Below are 27,500 nucleotides of genomic sequence, written 5' to 3'. Positions count from 1 at the left end.
AATCGTAGCTTAATATACACAGTCGTACATATGTGCTTGTATTCAATTGTTAGCGAACAGTTTACAAATTAAATGCTATTCGGGAAAAGCGTTAATTGGGATGGGCTGTAAAAAAGTAGAAAAACAAAGGAAAACTTGTAATATTATCCGTCTTAATTGCTATTGACCTTAGGAGTTCAAACCCTTTGGTTTTGCGGACAAGACTGAGGTACAAACATAATACCACGGGCTAGATAGAAACAATTAATCTTTTAAAAAAAGACCCTTCTTAATAAAGGCCAAAGTAAATAAGTACAAAAAGTCAATAAACTTTATAACTTCATTAACCACAAACGCAGGAAGGAATAAGAGGTGGTTGCAAAGTTTATGGGCAGGGATGTGTAGCGAAAAACTTATCTACTAAACATTAATACAGTTCCATTAAAAAGTAAGAATACTTAATATGAGAATGGAAATAGGAATGGTTCGAATAATTGCATATAGTTCTTGAGGAAGCCAATACTTGCTAGAAAGATTGTACTATAGAAGTATTTGGGGACGTTTAGCATGTGAGAGCGATAAAACACTGCTCCGAAATTTATCCAAAAACATCGGAAATAAAGACATCGTATGGAGCCAAAAATAGCTGACAAAGGGTTGGACTATATCCGAGTAATACTCATTGAAATTTATTTCTATTGTCCAAATAAAACGATGTATTTTAACTGGATATCATCTCCACTGCTCGCACAGCACATGTAAACACGCTTGATACATTACGATCCATTAACACCAGACCATCTCCGGCCCCAAACACCATGTACAAAAAAATTACAAATAAATTATAAAATACCGGTATTATTCAACCCAAGAATAACAATCGGGAAGTGCGTACTTTAAACTTGTTACACAAAAAGTAAGAAAAACTACACGTGCAAAACAATTTGACAACAGAAATGAACAGACCGGTACCCTACGAAAAGGATGACCGTCAAAATAAAGAGCCGGACGTTGTTCCTCATGTCCCGCAAATAAAACCAAAAAGGCATAAATGGACACGTGAGGAATATATTTCAATCCTACACGCTTATTTTACAGCAATGCTCTACCCAAAGAACGAAAACTCAACAACACATACATATAAAATATGGAAGAAAAATAACCTAAATAAAGACTTGGATACAGCAATGAACCCTAATAAATTAGCTAACATACGAAGATATATTCTCAAAGCAAAGAAAACTATCAGAAATAGAAATAGAATAATTAAAAGGAAAAATACATCAGGAAATCTAGATAGTAGCCACACAACAATGCCAAATAATATAAACACTGAAATAATAAAACACGAAGACAAACGTAACATTTCCAACAAAAACGAAGCAAACACAAAACAAGAAACCCAGATCGTAGGGATGTATAATAATGTACAAAAAGCATCAATCCAGAACACCACAGACAAACATATGAATGAAAAGGAAGGCGAAACAAATCTAATCTAAAAACAGAAATAGTTCCTATCATAGTAGGCGCCTTAGGTATGAAAAAAAATATTCAGACAAATACATGACAAAAACACCAAGACTTACAAACATATATAACATACCGTTCTATATTTAAGAGATGAGGAATTATTTACATTATTTACATTATCTACATTTGACGAATATCCGTCAAATGTAGATAATGTAAATAATGTAAATAATTCCTCATCTCTTAAATATAGAACTGTATTATCTAATCGGTACGGAGCCGACATTAGACTTCATTGGAGACATATAGAGAAACTCCATCAAAAACTAGCTCGTCTTTCAAACCATCTAACTTTCCTGTGTAGATGTAGAGACTCAAAGCTAATACCACCTGGCTTGAATATAATGACACCAGTGGATTCATATAAAGCTAGAAGAGTAGCGAAAAGGGCAGGACATGCCCTCGTCCGTGAGAGGATCCATTACAACCGTTGGAAAAAACATCAACTAAATAACGAAATCAAAGAGAGGCTATCTTCTTTACTTAGAAAAATAACTAGAGATGACGACAGAAAGAGAATCCAACAAGATCTAGGAAAATCGTACATGAAAGAATTTGAAACGGTGAAGACACGCCAGATTAAGAAGTTTATGAAACTCAAAGGTCGGAGAATGAAGACTGAAGTCCATCACCCACCTGTGAAAGCAGTGATTAATGTAAGTAGCCGACGTCTGGAAGACTCCGAAGAAGCCGTACTGAACAAAGGTCTCAACTTTGCGACAACCATCAAGCGCATTCCATACTTGGACATAATAGCCCCTATTGAAGAGATAGCGGTAAAGATACCGAAAGCTCAGGGAGATGAACTAAGGTGGAAGGTGAGACAGGTACTGGAGAAAGCGAAACTTCCCAAACCAAACATCACTAAGGAAGAAAAGTTCGCTATCAAAAGGCTACGAGGAGACAGTTCCATCATAGTTCTCCCAGCGGACAAGGGAAATGCTACAGTGGTGATGAACAAGTCTGACTACTCCGAAAAATTGGCAAGTCTTATAAGTGATGGTAGCTACAGTAGAGTAAAGAAAGACCCAACTCTGAAAACAGAGAGGAAGTTGTCACAGATCTTGATCAAGAACAAGGATCACTTCACACCAATGAAGTACAGACAGCTGACTCAACACTACAGTAAACTACCACACATGTACGGTCTCCCTAAGATTCACAAGGAAGGTATTCCACTAAGACCTATAGTGAGCTGTAGGGGTTCAGCATGTCATCCACTGAGCCGCTTCTTGGTGGATATAATCAGTCCATTAGCAGGAAAGTCAACATCATACGTGAAGAATTCCATCCACTTCACAGAATTGATCAAGGATACCCCCATTGAATCCAACCAGATGGTGAGTCTAGATGTGATAAGTCTATTCACCAAAGTCCCAACTGGTGAAGCACTATCGGTGATTCAAGAAAAACTAGTGACAGACACCCATCTAAAAGAACGCACTAGTATACCAATAACAAACTTGATGGAAATGTTGACTTTCTGTGTAGAAACTACCTACTTCAGTATGGACACTGATATATATCGACAAGAAGATGGTTTAGCTATGGGTTCGCCATTATCACCGATAATAGCCAATATATACATGGAATACTTCGAGAATTTGGCTTTAGGATCAACACCACTAAAACCAACCCTATGGCTGCGATACGTTGATGACACCTTTATTCTCTGGCCCCACCAGCAAGATGTCCAAATGCTGCTAGATCATGTGAACTCAATAAATCCATCCATACAGTTCACCATGGAAAAGGAACAGAACAATCAGCTGGCATTCCTGGACGTATTAATAACACGCACCGAGTATGGATTCAGGACATCCGTATATCGCAAGCCAACCTTCACTGGACGATACCTTAACTTCAATTCCCACCATCCATACAGTGTAAAGAGAGGAATTGCTCAGTGCCTAAAACACCGAGCAAAGAATATAAGTAGCGATCGTGATACCCACCACGAGGAAATGATCAAGCTCAGTAACAATCTATTAAGAAACAACTACCCCAAGAACATACTATCTACTCCAATTATGAAGAAAAGAGAGGATGAAACCAATAAACTGTCTACAGTCTGTCTACCCTATGTGAAAAGCCTCTCCGAAAAGATACAAAAGATATGTGGCCCATATGACATCAGGGCAGTATTCAAGAGCAATACAACACTTCGCAAATATCTCCTTCGGGTAAAACCACCAACAGAAGAGAATATGACCAAAAACTGCGTGTACTCCATCCCATGCAGCTGTGGTAGGTTATACAAAGGCGAAACATGTCGCCCCCTCAAAATAAGGGTAGAAGAACATCGCAAAGCTGTGACACGAGGAGATATCGATAAATCGGGTATAGCTGATCATGTATGGAAAAATGGAAACCACCTCCCCCTGTGGGATGAAGTTAAAATAATAGACAGGGAACAACACTGGAAAATACGAAAACTAAAAGAAGCAGCACATATGCTAGGACACAACAACCTCCTAAGCAGACCGAGTGCAGATATGAATAGCATATGGGAACCGGTATTGAGGAAGGATAGAAAAATAATAGATTTATAAGCCTTAAAATTCACCCCATAATTGCCCACGGGCATATGGCGTAGTGGTTAAGAGCGCGGGCTACTAACCCCAAGGTTCCGAGTTCGATTCACGGCAGCGACCTGATTAATAATAATATAATAATAATAATAATAGTAACATCGATAGGAATGAGAACCCAGGTTCGAAATTTCCCCCAAGACACCTGACGAAGGCTGGAGGGTATATCAGCCGAAACGTTGTGTTAACAACAAACAAGATGAGGACGAATATCCGTCAAATGTAGATAATGTAAATAATATATAACATACAGAAAAAATCGCACTACTGGGCACTGCACACATCCTACGCAAAACACTTTCAATACAGTAACCATAAGAGCATCACAGCAAACCACAGCACATACCCAAGGCACACAGAGCTGCACTCGGTAGTGAAGTGAAAGCACGTTATAATGATATTAATAATATTAATAATAATAATAATAATAATAAGTTTTTAGATTAGATTTGGAAGAAGTTGAAAACTTCTGGAAAGGGATCTGGAGTGATGAGAAACCATACAATGAAAATGCAGTCTGGATCAAACGCACCCAAGATGCCTACAAAAATCTACAAGAACAGGTATGGGAAGACATCTCAGTCGCTGACCTAAGGAGGGCACTAACGAAGGCTCATAAGTGGAAATCCCCTGGTACTGATAGAGTACCAAATTTCTGGCTTTCATCACTCTCGTCCGCACACAAAATCTTAGTAATACTATTTAATAGTATTATGAAAGACCCAGAAAAAACTCCCCATTGGATGGCAAATGGTATTACTTACCTCCTCCCGAAAAATAACGAAACCAAAGATCCAAAAAACTACCGGCCTATAACATGTTTGTCTACTACCTATAAGATTTTGACATCTATTCTAGTGGAGAAAACATATACGTTTATGGAAGAGAATAACCTCTTTCTCACTGAACAAAAAGGATGCAGACGAGGCTCATACGGATGCAAAGATCAGCTCTTAATTAATCGCATGATCCTTGAGAACTGCCATAACAAGCGCAGAAATCTCAGCTCTTCATGGATTGATTATAAAAAAGCCTTTGACAGCATACCACATTCGTGGATTCTGAAATCGCTGGACATTTTCAAAATTTCTCCTGTGATTTCAGATTTTTTAAAGTATAATATGTCCCTATGGAACACGAAGCTGCAATTATATCATTCTAATGGAGTATTGCACTCAAACAATATTAGCATAAACTGTGGCATTTTCCAGGGTGACTCGCTCTCACCACTAATTTTCTGCATAGCACTGATACCACTCTCAAGTGAACTGAATAGAACAGGGTATGGCTATAAAATTGACAAGAAAATAAGCCATCTATTTTATATGGATGATTTAAAGCTATATGGCAAAGATGATGAAGAGCTCCAGGGACTATTACATACTGTGAAAGGATTCAGTGATGATATCGGGATGGAGTTTGGGCTTGAAAAGTGTGCCAAAGCCACTTTTAAGAAAGGGAAACTAGTAAAGTCATGTTCAATAGAATTAGATGTCGAAATAGTAATAGAAAAATCCGCAAGCTACTGACTTGTAATAAAATGCACCATCCAAAGGCAGACGTGGATCGTCTTTACCTCCCCAGAGCTCAGGGAGGTCGAGGCTTGATCCAGCTTGAACTTACGTACAAAACCACCACAATCGGACTGGCCAAATACCTTGAAACAACCAACGATTGGATGCTGAAACTTGTTGAAAATCATGAAAGACCGAAAAGACTTCACTCTATTCTGAAAGAGAGCAAAAAATTCGCTACCGAACTCTTAGATACCCACCAGCTTGATCAGGTTGAAGGAAATGCGCCAACTGCTGCTGCAAAGAAAATAAAATTAATTGCAAAGACAAAAGCACATGAAAAATTAGCTAGCAGATGGGAACAGAAACCTCTGCATGGCAAGTATGTGGCTCGTAGCAAACAAGCTGATGTCGACCAGAAACGCACGCATCAGTGGTTACGAAGTTCGGGGCTAAAAGCAGAGAGTGAAGGTTTCATATTGGCTGCTCAAGACCAAAGCTTATTAACCCGGAACTACCAAGTCAATGTGATAAAAAATGGAGCTGACCCAAAATGCCGATTTTGTAACGATGCGATTGAAACTATAGACCACCTAATCTCAGGGTGTAGAGTGTTAGCACCTGTAGAAAATAAAGCAAAACATGACAGAGTTGGCCAGTATTTACACTGGACAATATGTCAGCATTATAAAATCAAAAGCGCTGACACATGGTATAAACACCATCCTGAAGCTGTGACTGAGGGAGAAAATGTATCGATTCTCTGGGACTTCCCCGTACATACCGACAAGACTATAAAAGCTAATAAACCGGATATTATCATAAAAGATCAGACAAAGAAGACGTGTTTATTAATTGACATGAGTATTCCCTGTGATCATAATATAGCGGCGAAAGAATTTGACAAGATCAGTAAATATAAAGACTTGCTAATAGAAATTGAAAAAAATGTGGCACCTCAAGGCGACTACCATACCAGTGATTGTAGGATCTTTAGGAATGATAAAAAAAGGGTACTGAAATCTATTTGAAAATGATACCAGGCTTACCATCTCTACAGGAGGTGCAAAAAATCGTGCTAACTGGAACGACTCATGTACTAAGAAGAGCATTATCGCTGTGAAATCAACATCCATTCATGATTTTTTTTTTCTTAAATACATGTTTTACCTATGAATTTGCGTGTGTAAATTGGGAATGCATACAACGTTTCTCTGCCCTAGGTGTACGGAAAACACTCGGCGAGAAATGGGAAAAAATTTGAAGAAAGAAGAAAAAAAACATAATAATAATAATAATAATAATAATAATAATAATAATAATAAGAAGAAGAAGAAGAAGAAGAAGAAGAAGAAGAAGAAGAAGAAGAAGAATGATGATGATGATGATATTTTCTTTTATTGGTTACAAGGGCCGAACGCAAAATAAATAGGGACGATACAATACAAGGGGCAAGTTGGGTGTTGAACAATGCCGTGCATACAATAAATAACAAAAACAATTAACAAAACAATTAAACATAAAATTCCCCAAACGAAGAGAAGTCCTCAAAGAGACAACCGAGGAACCCCACACATTCTGGTTATCCCGACCGCCAGATGCACTTCAGCAGGCACATCTCTCCTTCTGAAACGCATTTGGTTTACAAACCAAAATTCAGAGTAGGCCCATTCACACGGGCCATCATTTACCCATCTTTCAACAAATTTGCTGTGGGGCAGAACTTCCCTCTCTACTCTCACTTTCCTTTTCAGGTGGAACTTGAAAAAGTCAATGAGGATTCGGCCGAAGAGGAAAGTATCTGTTTTCAGTCTTTTCAATCTTGTCCACCATACTGCTTCCTTCGCCATAGACACCAGACAGACGAAAACTGCCTTTCTCAGCCAAAGGAAGGCGGCGGAACGATCTTCACGATGGACTCAGCTGATAACCAGATCCGTCCTACACGCGATAACAGCTGTTCGACAAAGCTCCACAAGTCAGTAATGCACGGACACTGGACGAGTGCATGCAAAACGGTTTCGTCGCCCTGTGCACACCTCGGACAAGTCCATCTGACAACACTTCCGTGTCTGTAAAGCTTGTCTTCAACCATCAGAACTCTCCGGTAGCATTGCAAGGCTAGGGATTTCTAGAAGTTATCCATAGGCCCCGGCCCGAAAGTGATCCGGAAAAGACGAGTCAGTTGATCCCTCCCGTCGTTCTTTTCCTCTCCTAATCCCCTACAGAACTCCATAGTGGAACTTCCACCGACCTCGTTGCCCGACTGGTAGAAAGCCGTGAGCACTTGCCGACACTTCACGTGCCAAGCGCCCTTCCTTGGTCTACGCTTGTTCAAGGAGTGTAGCTTCGTCAATGAGACGAGTTGCGGAAAATCCTGCTTGACAAACAGTGACCACACCTGCTCACCGTTAAAAAATCACTGGAGATGTAGTAGCTTCAACGCGTGTCTGCGCATCATTAGCTACAGCATGCCTAATCCTCCACGCAACGGCTGTTGACAGCAGATAGACCATCTGACAAGCGGAACAGGTCCCTTCCACAGAAAACGGAAGAGCATGCGCTCCAGCTTGATCAGCTACGAAACAAGGCAAGGGACGACGGTTAGTCGGTAGTAGATAACGGAAGTGATGTACGCACACGCCACCTCCGCCTGAAATTTCTGGGAGAGCTTCTTGTCTGCTCAATTGCGGCTTGGGATCAAAATTCCAAACAAAAAACAACACCGAACGGGTGAACGCAATGAAATTCTTAAGAACTTGCTCCGGGCCTTCAGAAACACGTCTGTCGTACCCCCGCAGCAAATATAATAATAATAAAAATAATAATGGAAACTGAACAAGTTAGGAAATACAAGATGCAAACCTTCTCTTCAGAAAACATACTTAGTCAAAAAGAAAGGATTTGGGACAGTAATAGAGGAGTTGAAGCAGTGTACCATAGCAGTAGCAGGCAAGCTCTCCAGATATCAGAAAAGAATAGATCATTATCAACAGAATAGATTATTTGAGACAGACCAGAGGAGATTTTATAACAAAATAAATAGTAGAGAACAAAGTACTGAAGATGAGAAACCTAATGCAGAAGAAGTTAGAAATTTCTGGAGTAATATTTGGGATAAACCAGTCAATCCTAATGGAGATGCAGTATGGTTAAAGAATGTGAGGGAAGAAATAGTGAGTGAGAAGTAGCCAGATTTATGACTAACTAGTGTATTAATGAGTAAAGTGTTAGAAAAAATGCCGAATTGGAAGGTCCCAGGACCAAGTTTAGTTCAAGGATACTGGTTAAAAAAATACAGGGCACTGAACAGGAAGTATGAAAGAAAGGGCCTGAAAGAGGTAATGGAGGAACTGAAACAGCACCTCGTTTCAAAGAAAGCAAAGATGGTAAGATACGTCCAAAGAATAAAGGGATATCAGTAGAATAGGTTATTCAGAGTAGATGAGAAGAGATTCTACAAAGAAATAAATGGAGAGTATAGATGAAAAGTTGATACCAGATAACATAAAAATCAAAGGTTTTGGAGTGACATCTGGATGACTTCAAACTTTACGGTAAAGATGAAGCCCAAGTCAGTTCCCTCGTTGATATGGTGTATACCTTCAGTGCTGATATCAGAATGGAGTTCGGATTGAGAAAGTGTGGTGTGTTAATATTGAAGAGAGGCAAAATTGAATGTACGGATGGTATAGCGAAACCGTTGGGGGAGGTTATGCAGCAAATAGAAGATGCGGGCCATAAGTGCCTGGGGATATTGGAAATGGATAATTGATGAGAAAGAAATGACAGAAAAATTTATGGTGGAGTACTTACGCAGACTGTGACTGATCCTTAAGTCGAAATTTAACGGACGGAATAAGATTGAAGGTATCAACACCTGGGCGGTTTCGCTCTTTAGATATGGAGCAGGGGTAATCTCATGGACAGTAGACGAACTAAACAGCTTAGACAGAAAGACAAAGAAGTTGCTGACTAGATGTGGGATACTCCACCCAAAAGGTGACACAGACAGACTGTATCTACCAAAAGAGGACTGATTGGATGCGAACACAACATTAGAGCATGAGAAAACAACATAGCATGGTTTGTAAAAAAGTAAGAAGGTCAGGCTTATGTAGGTTGGAAGATTGCAAAGATAAAGCACTTGAGAATGAATGAAACTGGAAATAGGTGGATAAAAAAAGAGAATGCATGGACAATTTCATAGGGATGTTGAAGATAAGACAGACAGAGAAAAATATCGCTATTGATAATTAAAAGTGATTTAAAACCGGAAACGGAGGCTCTAATCTATGCTGCCCAAGATCAAGCTTTAAGAGCCAATTACATCAAATACAGAATAGACAACACATCAGAAAGTGGTAAGTGCAGAATTTGTGGACAAAATGACGAAACTGTATGGCATATTACCAGTCAACTCAGAAAGAATATAAGAGCCGTCATGACAACATAGCAGGGATTATCCATTGGACACCTTGTAACAAGTATGGACTTGACAGAGCAAAAATGTGGTACGAACATAAACTCGAAGTCATCATCGAAAATGATAATGCAAAGATCGTATGAGATTTTATTATTCAGTGCAACCATGAGATAGAGAATAGGAAACCAGACATAGTGTTAATTCTTTTCTTTTCTACTCGAGGCACAAGGCCCAAAATTTGGGGGGAGGAGGGCAGTCGATTAGATCGACCTCATTATGCAACTGGTACTTAATTTATCGATCCGAAAGGATGAAAGGCAAAGTCGACCTCGGCAGAATTTGAACTCAGAACATAAATATAGACGAAATACCGCTAAGCATTTCGCCCGGTGTGCTAACGTTTCTGCCAGCTCGCCGCCTGAGACATAGTGTTAATTGAGAAAAAAAGCAAAAGATGCTGGATCATAGACATAACATGCCCAACTGACAAGGTATGCGATGAGGAAGAAAGAAAAGTCGAGAGATATGACAGGTTAGCTTGGGAGGCTAAACAGTTGTGGTCACTGAAAAAGGTGGTAGTAGTAGCAATAATTTTCGGAGCCCTGGGAACTAAGTAAAAATCTTGAGAAGTACATTGAACAAATAGGAGCTGCAATAGCAAATAGGGGCTGCACTTGCAGAAAACAGCACTGCTTGGAGCCGCTCGAATACTCCGGATGGTGCTAGAAAAATAAGGGTGTTACCTTAGTACACTGGTAGTGAACAGCTGACGCTGTAGTACATCTCCAGCGTTAGAAGCTGTGCAAGGACAATAAATAATAATAATAATAATAATACTGATCCATTATTATATCACGAAAATGTGAGCAACTATGACGATTTGAAGTGGAAAAATACGCAGGTTGTGGGCAATGAAGAGACTGAACCTAATACTAGTAGTAATTGGCGGGCTAGGAAGTATCAGCACTCAACGACCAACGTGGGTCAAGAAAAAAAAATTGCTACAGAGATAGAGCACCTGTTTCTTATAGCATGATCAGTAAACAAGTGTCGCCTTAGTCTGCTGGCTGTGGACAGCTAACACTCTCCATCATACACAACAATGCTGAAAGTTTTCATCAAATCATAACAACAACAAACCCACCAGTAGCTGAGAAGTTCAGGACTCAAAGCAGAGATTGAATGTTTCATATTGGCGGCACAAGATCGAAGCCTGCATACCAGAAACTACCAGGCTAACGTTCTTCAAAACAGCTCTGACCCTAAATGCAGATTCTGCGACGCATTTAACGATACAATAGACCATCTCGTTTCGAGATGTCCTGTGCTGACATCAAACGAATATAAAAATCCCAACGATAGGTTAGGACACTATTTACGTAGTATGTAAAAATTACAAAATCAGCATTCCTGCTTACTGGTATGAACAACAATCTGAGCCACTCGTTGAAAGTAAAAATATCACTATCCTTTGGGATTTTCCAGTCGACACTGACAGAACGATCCAGGCTAATCGACCAGAGATAATTATTTAAGACAGGGAAGAAAATGCTTGTAGGTTAATAGATGTAAGTGTTTCCACCGATAAAAATATATCTGTAAAGCAATTTGACAAATTAACGTCCTGGAAATTGAAATACAAAAGATGTGGCATCTTAAAGCAAGAATTCTTCCTGTTATTGTAGGTGCCCTAGGTATGATAAAAAAAAAAGGAACCATCTAGATAACATCCCAGGAGAACCATCTCTCAGAGAAATCCAAAAGATTGTGCTGAAAAGTACTGTGTGCATCCTTAGAAAACTTGCACGTTAATTTCACGAGCAGGCTGTTCCGCTGATCAGATCAACTGAAACCCTCGACGTTGTAAGCGACGGAGTGCCAACACAACACACACAATGTGACTGTAGTAAACTTAATTTCTCTTGAAGAGAGTCTAGTTGTGAGCATTTAAGTTATAATCTTTACATGAATTTATTATACACCATCACTCTTCATTCACCTAATTTCAAGTTTCTTCTCTCTTTCTATTCAAGACTTCTCACTGGATTAAAGTCGGGGTGGGGCTAAGTCGATTACATTAATCCCAAGGCTCGGCTGGTTTTCATTCCATGGATCACGAAATGATGAAAGGCAAACTCGAAATTTGAACTCAGAACGTAAAATCGTAGAAACACCGCTAAGCATTTTTCCGGTGTGCTAACAATTCTGCTAGCTCGCCGCCATAATAATTGTAGTAATAGTTTCAAATTTTGGCACAGTGAGAGGTGTTTTTTGAGAGGAGGGGCTAGTCGGTTGCATCGACCCAAGTACTTGACTGGTACTTATTTTATCGACCCCAGACGGATGAAAGAAAAAGTCCACCTTGCGGCATTCGAGCTCAGAACACGGAGATTGATGAAAAGTCGCTAAGCGTTATGACTGGCGTACAAACGACTCTGCCAGCTCGCCGACTTAATCGTTTCCAATTTGGGTCAGTGATTTCTCCGGTGGGGGTAAGTCGATTACGTCAACCCTCAATTTTATCAACCCCGAAAGAATAAAAGGCAACGTCGGCTTCAGCGAAATTTGAACTCAGAACATTGAGACGGACGAAAAGCCGCGAAGCTGCCCAGAATCCATTCCCTTCCTTTGCATTCACAAATATGCATGCATGCATGTATATATGTATGTATGTATGTATGTATGTATGTATGTATGTATGTAATGTATGTAATGTATGTATGTATGTATGTGTGTATGTATGCATGTAATGTATGTATGTATGTATGTATGTAATGTATGTATGTATGTATGTATGTATGTATGTATGTATGTATGTATGTGTGTATGTATGTATGCACGTGTGTGTCTGCCTGCGTGCGTGAGTGTGTGTGTGTGTCTGTGGATGAGTCTTTGAATGTATGAATGTAGATATACATTGGTGCGTGCTTTATGTATAAATGTACATAAAGATAAACTTCATATACATACATGTATATGTATATGCATGTATAAATATATATATATATATATATATATATATATATATATATATATATATATATATATATATAATATATATATATATATATATATATATATATATATATATACATGTATATATATATATGTATATATATAAATATATATATATATATATATATATATGTATATGCATACATATATACATATATAAATATATATATGCATACATATATACATACATACATATGTATGTATATATATATATAGATATGTATATACGTGTGTGTGTGTGTGTGTGTGTGTGTGTGTGTGTGTTCGTGTGTAGGCGTGCACGAGTGAGTGAGTGTGTTTGTGTATGTACGCAAAATGTCCAGGTGTGTGTCTGTGTGTGTTTGTGTGAGTATTCAATATTCAAACACAAATTGTATGCGTGTCCTTTTACTTAAACGTAAGAGCTTTCAATTTTAGTAGTTCATGAAAAATAGAACACAGTCATAAAATATAGATAGCAGAATCTATTATATGCCTTCATGCAACCATAAAATTTTATGCTAATCGTTCGACAACGATAGCAACAAAAAAACTCCAATAAGAATAACAGCAACAATAACAGAGATCACAATGATTCTACGGCAGTGATTTATTATTAAATTATTCTTATTTTGGTTATTTTTCTATTGCTCATTTATCGTGGTCGTTCTCTTTGTTAATGTGGTGGGGAGAAAGATAACATTAATAAGACGTTAAAATTAATGGTAATATATAATACAAAAAATTTTCGTCAACTCACGTAATGTAATAGGTATGTATTATCAGTACTCAGTTTGGTTTACCACTAAAACTCCGGGTGAATCTGCAAATGAAAAATGTGGTGCTGAAATTGCCTATTAAAGACAGATAGAAGTGGTTCATCATTGAGCGGGTAGATATACATTAAAGTAGATAATGTACATGCAAAACATTTGGTATTACTCTGCAAAACATTTGGTATTACTCTAGATCATTTAGTTTCTGATCTTCGAATGGTGATGGGGGGAAGGATCCCCCAGAATAAAATACTAATGAAAGGGGTCCATAGAAAAAAAAAAAAAAAAAAAAAATTGGTTGAAAACCACTGCGGTAATGTGATCATTTCCAATCTTGTCTCCTTCAATAACAGAATAGAAAATCGCTGCAGATTTCAAGATCATCACACCTCACCCACCCATCCGCTAAACATCAATAGTACGAAACTAGAAGCCTCACCAATGCTGCAAACCCTGGCTCCCATTACCACTGAGACTCTATCTTGCTGAATGCACAACCCCAGAATTATAAAGATTGCTTCACCAAGACGGACCTTCCTCATCGGGACCAGAAAGTAATTGAGCCTACTTCCCCAGCACAAGAAATACTAAACACACGATGTAATATTGCACACACACACACACACATACACACACACACGTCCTAGACCATTCAAGGATATTACAGTTCTATATTTAAGAGATGAGGAATTATGTACATTATTTACATTATTTACATTTGTCGGTTGTTAACACAACGTTTCGGCTGAAATACCCTCCAGCTTTCATCAGGTGTCTTGGGGAAATTTCGAACTTGGGTTCTCATTCCTAAGGTATTTTTCGATGTTATAATAATAATAATAATAATAATAATAATAATAATAATAATAATAATAATAATAATAATAATAATTATTATTATTATTATTATTATTATTATTATTATTATTATTATTATTGATGTTGTTGTTGTTGTTGTTGTTGTTGTTGCCTTTGCACAGCTTCTAACGCTGGAGATGTATTACAGTGTCAGCTGTTCACTACCAGTGAACACCTCTTATTTTTCGAGCACCTTCCGGAGTATTCGAGCGGTTCCAAGCAGTGCTGTTTTCTGCAAATTCTCCACCCTTATTGCAGCCCCTGTTTGTTCCACGTACTTCTCGAGATTTTTGCTCACTGTTCCCAGGGCTCCGACAATTATTGGTACTACTGCTATCTTTTTCATCGACTACAACTGCTTAACTTCCCAAGCTAACCTGTTATATCTCTCGACTTTTCTTTCTTCCTTATCGCATAACTTGTCAGTTGGGCATGCTATGTCTATGATCCAGCATAGTTTGTTTTCTTTCTCAATTAAGACTATGTCCGGCTTCCTATTCTCAATCTCATGGTCGCACTGAATCATAAAATCTTATAAGATCTTTGCATTTTTCTTTTCGACAATACCTTCAGGTTTGTGATCGTACCAATTTTTTGCTCTGTCAAGTCCATACTTGTTGCAAAGTGTCCAGTGGACAAGCCTCTCTTATATTCCTTCTGGGCTAGTGGCGTACATTGGCCGGTAATATGCCATACGGTTTCACCGTTTTGCCCATAGATTCTGCACTTATCACTTTCTGATGTGTTATCTGTTCTGCATTTTATGTAGTTTGTTCTTAGTGTTTGCTCTTGAGCAGCACAGATTAGAGCCTCCATTTCCGGTTTAAATCACTTTTAGTTATCAATAGCCATCTTTTTTCTCTGTCTGTCTTATCTTCAACATCCCTATAAAGTTGACCATGCATTCTTTTCTGTACCCACCTATTTTCAGTTTCATTAGTGTTCAATTTCTTGTATAGTGCTTTATCTTTCCAATATTTCATCCTACATAAGCCTGACCTTCCTACTTCTAATAATAGCGGTTCTGTGGCATTTTTTTACATACCATGCTATGTTGTTTTCTTTTGCTCTAATGCTGTGTTCGCCTCCAATATGTCCTCTTCCTCCTCTTTTTCTTGGTACATACAGTCTATCTGTGTCACCTTTTGGGTGGAGTGATCCATATCTAGTTAGCAACTTCCGTGTCTTTCTGTCTAAGCTGTTTAGTTCGTCTACTGTCCATGCGATTACCCCTGCTCCATATCTAAGGAGTGAAACCGCCCAGGTGTTGATAGCTTCCATTTTATTCCGTCCGTTTAATGTCTACTTAAGGATCAGTCTCAGTCTACGTAAGTGCTCCACCTTAAAGTTTTCTGTCATTTCTTTCACCATTAATTTATCCGTTTCCCAAATCCCCAAGTACTTATGGCCCGTCTCTTCTATCTGCTTCATAACTTTCACCGACGGTATTGCTAGTCCGTCCATATATTTGATTTTGCCTCTCTTCAATACTAACACACCACAGTTTCTCAGTCCGAACTGCATTCTGATATCAGCACTGAAGGTATACACCGTATCAACGAGGGAACTGACTTGGGCTTCATCTTTACCATAAAGTTTGAATTATTATTATTAACTGAATTGTTGCAGTTATTATTGTTATTATTATTATTATTGTTGTTGTTATCATCATCATCATCATCATCATCATCATCATTATCATTATCATTATTATTATTATTATTAATATTATTATTATTATTATTATTATCATTATTATTATTATTATTATTATTATTATTATTATTATTATTATTCAGGTCACTGCCTGGAATCGAACTCGGAATCTTGGGGTTAGTAGTCCGCGCTCTTAACCACTACGCTATATGTATGTATGTATATATGAAGGCTGGAAGATATATCAGACCGAATGACATGAAGTCGCTGGCAAACACACACAACCAAACCTCTAGTTCACAAACGTGCGTCTTTCTCTCTTTCTCTTTCCTATAACTAATTACAGTAACCTATATATAAATATATTAAAGTAATAAAAAAACATATCTCAATAATACATTTCCAACTACCTGCAATGTCAATATTGTAAAGAATTAGTTAGTATTAACAACAAGAACAACAAGACGCGCTCTTTGTGATCACTCGACCTGATTGATGTAACAGCCAAATCTCACTCAAATCACATCCATGTAGTTTAAAAAAGAAAATTGAAATACCGTAAATCTTCGAGTATAATCCGCACTTTTCTCCCAAAATTTAAAGGTCAAAATTTCTAGTGCGTACTATATACGAGGTTAAAAATGAAAAATATTTTCTAAGCAAAATTTTCTAAGTGATAAATATGTAAAGGCAAAATATTCATTTTTCACTGACGTTATTACTGTTATTTCTTTATTTTCTGCAAAGTGCACAAAAAAGCTACATACTTGCATTATGTTATATATACGATAATAATAAAGGACGTTACTGTATATACGTTTACAAACCAAGGACGTTATATAGACCTCCTTGACTCAAGTTAGAGAAGGGGTGCGTATTATACACAAGGTTTAGGTTTTTCAGAGGTACAGCCCCCTAAAAATCCCCTACGTATTATACTCAAGGGCGGACTATACTCAAGGATTTAGGGTACATTGTCGACAAAACACTGATAAATATATAGTGTCTGAAAGAAAATCACGAAATTGTGCTTCTAGTAAGATTGTAGTTTTCATAGATCAGAGAGGAGCCCACTTGCTTTAATAAAAACAAGTGGGCAAAATATATCATTATAATCACGGTTATGGAAGCTAGACGTTAATATGAGGTTCTGATGATTTGTGAAAACAATGAGTGTCACAGGCACATACGCATATATAGTAATGTAAAGGCACAGCGACATATATGTCTATATGCGTGTGCGTGTGTGCATGCGCGTGTGTGTATGTGTGCGCGCGCGCGCGCGTGTATGTATATATAATATACATGTCTATCTGTCAGTCTGTCTGTTTGTCTGTCTCTGTATGTATGTATGTATGTATGTATGTATATGTGTATGTATTTATGTATGCATATCAGGACTCATAGTGGTATATGCATAAACCTAATTATACATCTATACAAGTGTATGTCTCACAGCATCCTGTAGAGTTGTCTGTTATTCTTCTACACGTGGTAACAATTTATATATTTTTTCTTCACACTAACCTTGAATATGAAGTTCACACACGCACGCACGCACACACACACACTCAGACAGACACACATACAAACGAATACACGCTCATGCACACATATATGCAAATACAAATGTGTACATACATGAATATATATATGTATTCATATATATATATATTGTCCTCTACTCTCGATTTTATGGTGTGCCAATAAGTCTATATGTGTTTATGCAAAAGCATGTTTGCCAAAGTACGGTAATTGCATATTGTATTAACGTACATACATAAATACATATATGGACATATATAACTCCCCGCCCCCAATATATTCATTTTGAGGAGGGCTACATCAAGTGCCTGGAGGAGGTAGTGCTGCCCTGGGTCAAGAGGGTGGCTACTGAAAGACTGTGTTTGGCAACAGAACTCTGCACCATGCAACACAAGCTGGAGAATCCAGTAATGGCTGTCTAACAATTTCTGCGACCACATCACCCCTAACATCTGGCCACCTGACTCCTCAGACTGCAATCCCCTTAATTATTATGTGGGGCGCAATTGAGCGAGAGACCAACAGAACTCCTTGTAACACCAAATATAAACTGAACGCAAGGATTATGGCAGCATTCACCAGCTTAAACAAGGAGACCGTCCAGAAGAGTTGCAGGAGATTCCGACGTCATCTGGAGGTCGTGGTTGAAGCCAATGGCAATTTTATTGAATAAATTTACTCTCTAGCATTTCAAGATATCTTAATGTAATTTTGGTAAAAATATATCTGTTAAAATGAGATGGCAGTGTTATTTTCATTTTTGTCTAATTTAGACAACAATATATTCACTGCACCCGGTGCATATGTGTATACCTATGTATTTGTCTTCGTGTTGCCCCTCGCTTGACAACCAATGTTGCTTTGGTTACGTCCTCGTCACTTCGTTAAAATAAGTACCAGGCTTAAAGAAAATATAAACAGCATGACCTAAGTCGAATGACTGAAAGAAACACACACACATGTACGGGAGTAAAGGTCGCCGTTTGGTTAGGTTTAGCCGTAATCCAAGTTGCTATAAGATTGAATATTGTATTATGAATGTTTTTGTCATACACTTTGAATGCGGTATTTCCCCATTTCAATCTTATCTGTAATGCCAATTGAAGCTTTACGCTATTCTCTATCTTATTACTTACGAACATATTTTGGATTAGTTATGCCTGGATAAGTTTTCCGTTCAATTGAGATGATTTAGTGTTCGTACTCGTGTTACAAATCATTATTTTGTACGGAATATGTAGGAATTTAATTACAATATACATACATACATACATACATACATACAGACACATAAAACATACATACATATATACATACATGCATACATACATATGTAAGTACGTGAGTACATACATACATACATGCATACACTCGTTTTAGTCGAAGTATATACATATATATATACACGTATATGTATATTACGAATACATATATATAATATGGATATGCACACACACACACGCACACATACATATCTATTCATCTTTCTCTCTCTATATATATATATTATACACATATATATTACACACGCGCGCACACACATTCACACACACACGCGCGTACACACACATACATACATACAAACATACATACATACATACATACATACACACACATACTTCTGCAAACGCAAAAGTGTTAACCTCTAATTTCCGTTTTTTTTTCATTATTTTTTATTGATTCAAGCAGAAAATGAAAAAAAAAAACCATAGTTACTACTACTACTACTACTACTACTACTACTACTACTACTACTACTACTGCTACTACTACTACTACTACTACTACTACTACTACTACTTGAATAAAATACTAATTAGGACAAACAAACCAATAAATAATTATAAACGTAAATACGCAAATAGCTAAGCAGATTTAAGGCATGAAACAGCATTTGAAAATGTAGGAGATATTTCCCATGTCAACTATTTCTTTTTTTAAGATCACAGGTGCACAGTATTTGATTAAACCTTCATAAGAAGCATTTACTATTTTGCCTACTACTTCTTATTATTGTCTTTCGTTTATGTTGTTGCTGTTATGGTGTTGTTGTTGTTTATGTTGTTGTTATTGTTGTCGTTGAAGTAGTGGTAGTAAAGGTTGAAGCCACGATAGCGTTCTCAATAAGAGTGATAGAAACGTTTGTGTCGTTTTTTTTTTGTTTTTTTTTTGGCAGCGGAAATGTTTTTGGCAGGGGTGAAAATGGTGTAGTAGTAGTTAGACTATACGAGTCGGGTGCTGAAACGTTCCTGGCTTTGAGTAAAAGAAAATAGAGAAGGAGCAGTTAATAACAATTTTATTCAACATATTCCCTTCTCAGATTCACACACTTATTGCAGCGGTCCTTCAGTTTTTCTAAGTTCTATAAAAGAACTCTGAAGGTTGGGCCTCCAGCCAGGCATTACGCGACACCCTTAAAGCCAGGAGCTTTTCAGCCCCTCCTGGTATAGCAAAGTGCGTGTATATATATATATATATATATATATATATATATATATATATATATATATATAAGAGAGTTTGTGTTTGTGTGTGTGTGTGTGTGTGTGCGAATGTTCCTTATGGATTCGAAAACTGAGTTGCCGATTTTGACGTATGAGGTATCAAAAGATTCCGTAATCTTTCTGCTACCAAATAAACTTTATTTTCGTTTACATATTTGTATCAGAAAAAATTAATATTATAGTCTTTCTCTACGTGAGCTATCATAAACGACATTTTATACGACGACGACGACTATGACGTCACATTTTTTATGTGAGTTTGTGTCTGACAGTGTCTGTGTGTTTGCGCCTTCGTTACGTAAGTTAGGCTGATGACTGAGAAGTATACGTGTCTGACGATGCATGTGTGTGTCAGTATACATACATTATACACAGACAAACACACATCTAAAGATAGAGACAAACACGCAGAGGGAGAGAGATAGGCCTGAGGTGTGCGTGAATGTATGTCTGTGTTTATCTGTCTTAGTACGTGTATGTGACTGTACTGTCCAACAGTGAAATGCCCCGATTTTGAAAGAGTTTAGTTTAGTTGCGGCCTGGACGTTTAACGAAAAACGGCGTTCACTTTAAGGTACGACTTTGGATTTTCCTTTCCGAGCTGAAATATTATTCTGGTTTTTATAAGCAACACTCACAATACTCTCAAATATATCGGAAAATGTTATCTGGTTATTATAAAAATATTCGGAAATTTGGCGAACTAGAAAGCCTTAGAGGCTCTTTCAATATAATTACAGAAATGTTATTCCAGTTTGAAGATAAAATATTTCCTAATTTATCTGTCAATTACACTGATGTAAACTGGCTATGTGAAACAGTTTTACTAGCGCCAACTAATGAAATGGTTGATAAACTCAATTATGAACTTCTTTAAACTTTAACAGATACATCAGAAATGACTTTTCGATCAACTGACAACAGTAGATCAAGATCAGATTGTTCAATACCCTGTTGAATTTCTGAACACACTTAAACCCACTGGGATGCCATCGCATAACTTGACACAAAAGCTATTTGCTCCCATTATGTTGCTTAGGAATCTCCACCCATCTCACCTGTGTAATGGAATTAATTGTTACTTCCAAGAAGCCTTATGTCCTACAGGCAACAGTCATAACAGGTAGTCACAATGGAGAAAATGTCTTTATTCCAAAAATTCCTCTCATACCTACAGATGTTCCATTTGAATTTAAATTGCTTCATTTTCCAGTCAAACTAAGTTTTGGTATTTCAATTAATAAATCTTAGGGACAATCCCTAAAGGTAGTTGCACTTTATCTATGTTGCTTGCTCGCGAGTTGCAAGTGGCAACAGTTTATTCATTTCGACACCAACGAAAAAATTACGCAATGAATATTGTTTAACCCGAGGTACTTCAACATCGACAGATTTTTCAGTTCTAAATTCGGATCTAGTTCAAAACGGGGGCACCAGTATTTTCTTAACGAAACACTTTGAAACTTGGGACACTGGTAGAATGTGTCATATAAAACATCTTTTTCTCTTAGTCTTCTTAAGAAAAATTATTATATTGCAATTTATTTCATGTTAAAGTTGTCGTATTTCTGTAATTTCAACCAATGACTGACGTCCATTCAGCCGAATACATTAAGTGCTGACTACGTAAACAAACGATTCTCAAACGATTCTGGCGGTGATAAAATTATTATTTCCTTGTCAAAAAATGGCTGAAGCATATTGGCAGTAGCTAATAAACCTTTCTATTATAGGCACAAGGCCTGGTTTTTGAGGGAAGGAGCAAGTCAATTAGGGTTAGGGTTAGGGTTAGGGTTAGGGTTAGGGAAAACGAACACACGTGTGTTGCCTCTCTGCAAAATGTCAGAAGTAATGGAGATTAAATACGCTTTACACCGCTTAAACTGCCAAAGGAGTAACTGTAAACAGCTGAATACTTGTCAGTGATTGGTTGAAATTATCGAAATAAGACAATTTTTTACATGAAATTAATTCGAATACAAAAAATTTTTTCTGTTCTATAACACAAAATAGATAAGTATACGAAGTTTGAAAGTCTTTCGGTACCAAAAACACTACATAAAACATAAATGAAAACTGGTGCCCCCGTTTTGAACTAGATCCCTAAATTCTATTATCATTACAATTTGGATATTTTTTAAATAAAACAAATACTTTGAAATAATTATGTGAATATATCTTTATATTTATTGTTTACTAATCCGAATAAGAACAGCAGTAACCTTGGCAACGCTGGGTCATTCAGCTAGTGTGTGCATATATATATAAATATATAAAGAATGCCTGCTGAAAAGTTCCTGGCTTTAGGTAAAAGAAAATACAGCAGGATCAATTAATTATAATTTTATTCAACATGTTCCCTTTTCAGATTCACATACTTGGGCCTCCAACCAGGCCTTTCTCGAAACCTTCAAAGCCAGGAACTTTTCAGCAGCTCTTCGTATAGTTAGAAATAAATAGCAACCATCTTGCTTTCTAAAATTTTGTTTTTTTCTCTTTCCCTTAATTTTTGTATCTTTTATTCTCAGAGAAAAATTTGACGTACCTAATTTTTTTTTCTCTTTATTATTCTTATTAGGGGAATTGGGAGTGTGAGGGTGAAGGAAGTGTATTTATTTTCCTTTTCTTCTCTCGTGTTCTTTTATTTATTCAAAAATAATTTTATTTTAAGAAGAGAATAAAGAAAAGAAATGAAATAATAGTGAGACCAATACATTGAAACCCGTCCCCACCACCCAAGGAAAAACAAAAACAAAAACAACAGCAAGGAAAGACAACAACATACATTCCTCTACCAAGCAATCATAGAAATAACTCTACTGTCAAATACCACAAGATACAGGACCCTATGAAAAGAAAGAAAGAAAGAAAGAAAGAAAGAAAGAGAGAACGAAAAAAGGCGAAACTCCAATACAAATTAAAGCACACCTGCACAAACATTTAGATGTGTGAGGCATTATTATTATTATTATTATTATTATTATTATTATTAGTATTGTCATTATTATTATTATTGTTATTATTATTATTATTATTATTATTATTATTATTATTATTATTATTCTCTAAATCATCATCATCATCACTCTCAACATCGTCGTCATCGTCGTCGTCATCGCAGCTATCTTATTATTATCATCACCACCAGCCGTAGGTAACCTCGTCGTCATCATCATTGTCGTTATTAATGTTTATACTATTGTTGCGGTTACTATTATTATTATTATTATTATTATTATTATTATTATTATTATTATTATTAATAATAATAATAATAATAATAATAATAATAAATACATAACAAAAACACCAGGACTTACAAATATATATAACATACAGAAAATTGCACTACTGGGTACTGCACACATTCTACGCAAAACACTTTCAATACAGTAAACATAAGAGCACCACAGCAAACCACAGCACATACCCAAGGCGCACAGAGCTGCGCTCGGTAGTGAAGTGAAAGCACGTTATAAAAATAAAACTACTGAACAATAATAATAATAATAATAATAATAATAATAATAATAATAATAATAATAATAATAATAATAATATTAAAATTAATGTTTTCATATAACTTTCATGCATGAATGACTGGCCTTATATAATTTCTGAAAACAAAAATAATGAGTAGATAAATAAAAGAAAGGAAAGAAAATGTTCCCACCATGTTCTGACCATATGTTGCTGACACAAATCTACAGGCTACTACTACTACTACTACTACTACTACTACTACTGGTAGTGCTGGTGCTGGTACTGGTGCTGCTGTTGTTGCTGCTGCTGTTGCTACTGTTGCTGTTGTTGTTATTGTAGTCGTCCCGTCGTCGTTGTTGTTCATCTTAGTTCTTTGTGATGATAATACTGATGATGGTGATAATGTTTTTCTTGCGTTGTGTTCATTTTGCTAGCATTTCTCAGAGATTTGCAACGTTAATGTTCAACAAATTTCGAAACATCTCACAATACACAAACAGGAAGTAAATATTGGAAGTAGATAAAGTATATGGACTGGCGGCGTGAGCAAGTATTTTCTACTAAAGTCCTAAGTGGTGCAAAGCCTTGTGAGTGGATTAGTTAGAAACTGAAAGAAGCCTGTCATGTATACACGCACAGATACATAGATACATGCGTTACATGCATAGGTATATATGTATGTGGGGAGGGGTGTCTTTGTGTATGTGTTCATCCTTCCCATTATTTGACAACTGGTCTTAGTTTGTTTCCGTCCCTGAAACTTAGCATTTAGGCATCAGAGACCGATAGAATAAGTACTAGGCTTTAAAAATAACTACTGAGGTTGAATCGATTCATTCGACTAAAACCCTTTAAGGCCGTGCCCCAGCATGACATCAGTCCAATGATTGAATCAAGTAAAAGATAAAAGATAAAAAGATAAATCTGTCAGTACTGACGACGTGTACTTTTTTTTAGTTCAATCAATCATCTGAAATACGTACTTGGCTGGCGAAACTAAGTGTCACATAATTTACGACAACTTGTTATTTGAACTATAAGTATCATGCGTTATATAACTTTCACTTTGAGTTTCCGTCTATCCGAGGTCTTGCATTGGTCAAACAAAGTCAATGGTAAAACACTTATCCAGTGTATTATGCAGAGATATTGAAAGCGGATCTATGTCCTTCGAAACAAAGGAACAATTTAACCACATAGTTATTTTTGATGCCGTCGATTATTAATTGTCGTCCACATCAGCTTCGTCTAACAATCAGCTTCTACTTTTGTGTTTCATTTCAAGACTACATTCCGACACTTTATCAGTGTCCAATCGCAGACAAGTCATAAAAAATATTTAGTTAGAGACGTACATCTAACTCTATGTGTAAGACTCTTGTTTTCGTTTCTGCTGATTGTAAGATTTCCCTTCATGCCACTAGCGTAGCTAGAGTGTGTGCCATCCGGGGCGGCCCTTCCGCTTGCTGCCCCCGGACTCCACAAAAAACACATATTGCCTACAGAAGACCCAAAAGTGCCGCCCGAGGCGGACTTCCCCCCCTACTCCCATCTCTATACCGTAATCCACTTCAATATTCCAGACCATTAAAACAATATCTTGCAATCATGATAGGCTGATGTCATTCAAGTCTTTCAAGTACTTTTTTGGCCCTCTTAAGCAGACAATGACCATAATGTAGCAGGACAAAGAAGATGTTGTGGGGCGTGATCAGAATCAAATTTGTGTACTATATGTCCGAATCAACTCAATTGAAGCATGTGTACTGTGGATTAAATCAGAGCCGAATTAAGGCCCATAGAAGCCCTAGGTACTTAAAAGGTTTTGATGCCTTCAAGTATACGTAAATAGTTCAGAATGTAAATAATAATAAACCATAAAATAGATTTCAATTTTTCAAAATGTAACAAAATTAACAGTAAAATGGAAAATAATGTGTATTCTTGTATGCTTCCCCATTATTTATATTTGAAAAGTTTTCTCCTTCGTTTTCCTTTCTTGTTTTAATTGCAAAGTCTTCGATGATATTGTTAAAATTAAGTTTACGTAAAACTTCTGCTTCTATACTTAGATGAGACAAGGCAATATGAATATTATTTTAGCAAGTTTGAAGTGATTTCTTTCGTGCCGTAAAGTGTTTTCATTTCTGTGGTGCCTCCATCCCTTGATACCCTAAGCACGTGCTAATTTTGCTTAATGGTTACTCCAGCGCTGGATTCAATACGGCTAGTGATATAATCATTATCTTATTTTGACAGTTCACTGACGGGATTATCTGAGAAGGTTCCTCTCAGAGAGAAAGACAGAAAATATTGTCTTTGTCTCAGAAAATATTGTCTTCGGGAAGATGTAGAAACCTGTCTTTGATGGTTTAAAATTTCCCGTACAACGGATGATGCTGCATTGGTGTCTGAATAGAGAGAATTATAGTTGTCTTGAGAAAATGAAATGGAGTGTGCCATTCATAGCTCAACGAAGATTTTTGGATAGTAATTATCTGACTCATTGAAACATATCCTGCAATGATTGCCGTGACGGTGGTGTGCAGGGCTTCCGATACGTTAGCTACGACTGGCCAGTCATTACCATTTTGTGGTTCCATGATCTGAATTTGTCAGTGATCTACGGACTCTGATCTTGATAACTTTTCCTCTAGCCAGAAGTAAATAATAATTCCCGCCTTTCTGTTCAACCTCCCGCACGCTGAGTCTGTAATTATTTGTTATCCATACAGTCACATAAACACTTTGCTGAAATGTTACTTATGTAGTTAGTAGACGCCAAGAAATGTTCTGCGGACAAGTTTTGATTACTGTTGGTAAAGAAAGGAGTCTTTCAGTTTTTGTGAGGTTTTATACATATGTGAATACAACATATTATGACAGTCATTGTCTGTGATGAATAAAATGTTTTCCAATCAGTGAAGTGAGTTTGGTTTAAAGTTCAAATCAACTATTGGAATTTTACTTCCAGGGCTCGATAAAATAATTTATCTTTCATCTCTTACTTGTTTCAGTCATTAGTCTGCGATAATGCTGGGGCAACACCTTGAAAAACTGTAGTTAAACGAATCGACCCGAGTGCTTATTATTTTCTTTAAAACCTGCTACATAATCTATCGGCCCCTTTTGGTGAACCGGTAAGTTACGGGAACGTAAACGCCAATGTCAGTTGTCAAGCAAATACATGTACAAACAAGCAAACACGCACACACGAACACATTATATATATATATATATATATATATATATATATATATATATATATATATATATATATATATATATATATATAAATTATAATACAGGGTATCAAGAGATACCACCACGCTGAAAAAATAGCAGTCAAATCAGACTCTAAAACCACAATAAATGTCCGCATGGCATGATTAGCGAAGACGAAGACCAAATAAAACCAGTAAAAATAAAGATAATTCCAAATCCTGGATTTCTGGCTTTGCATAAATAATAATGCTCTGCCTTCATCAGTGGAATATACTCCAGTACATAAATACAAATACATGTATATAAACAGTATACTTACATATACGGACGTATACATACATATATATGCACGTATGCACACGACTAGCTTAAATAGCCCGCCTAAACAACCTTTCGTGCGATAGAAATCTAGGATT

At 36.9% G+C, this 27,500-nt stretch overlaps 1 protein-coding gene across 2 annotated transcripts in view; it reads left to right on the top strand.

The window, feature by feature from the left end:
• LOC106869386 (neuropeptide Y receptor type 4) overlaps positions 1-27,500 on the top strand; it is a 74,836-nt gene that overhangs the window by 37,948 nt on the left and 9,388 nt on the right. Inside the window, exons 3-4 of one of the 2 annotated variants that reach the window (XR_016239104.1) lie at positions 16,471-16,503; positions 23,048-23,324. The gene's annotated coding sequence lies outside the window, so the exon portion shown is untranslated. The remainder of the gene's footprint in view (positions 1-16,470; positions 16,504-23,047; positions 23,325-27,500) is intronic. The other variant, XR_016239105.1, reaches the window with a different exon arrangement.

Source organism: Octopus bimaculoides, chromosome 2, assembly GCF_046866305.1.
Source record: "Octopus bimaculoides isolate indiv1 chromosome 2, ASM4686630v1, whole genome shotgun sequence".
NCBI lineage: Eukaryota > Metazoa > Mollusca > Cephalopoda > Octopoda > Octopodidae > Octopus > Octopus bimaculoides.
Note: the sequence above shows the minus strand (reverse complement) of the source record. Positions and strands in the feature narration are given on the sequence as shown.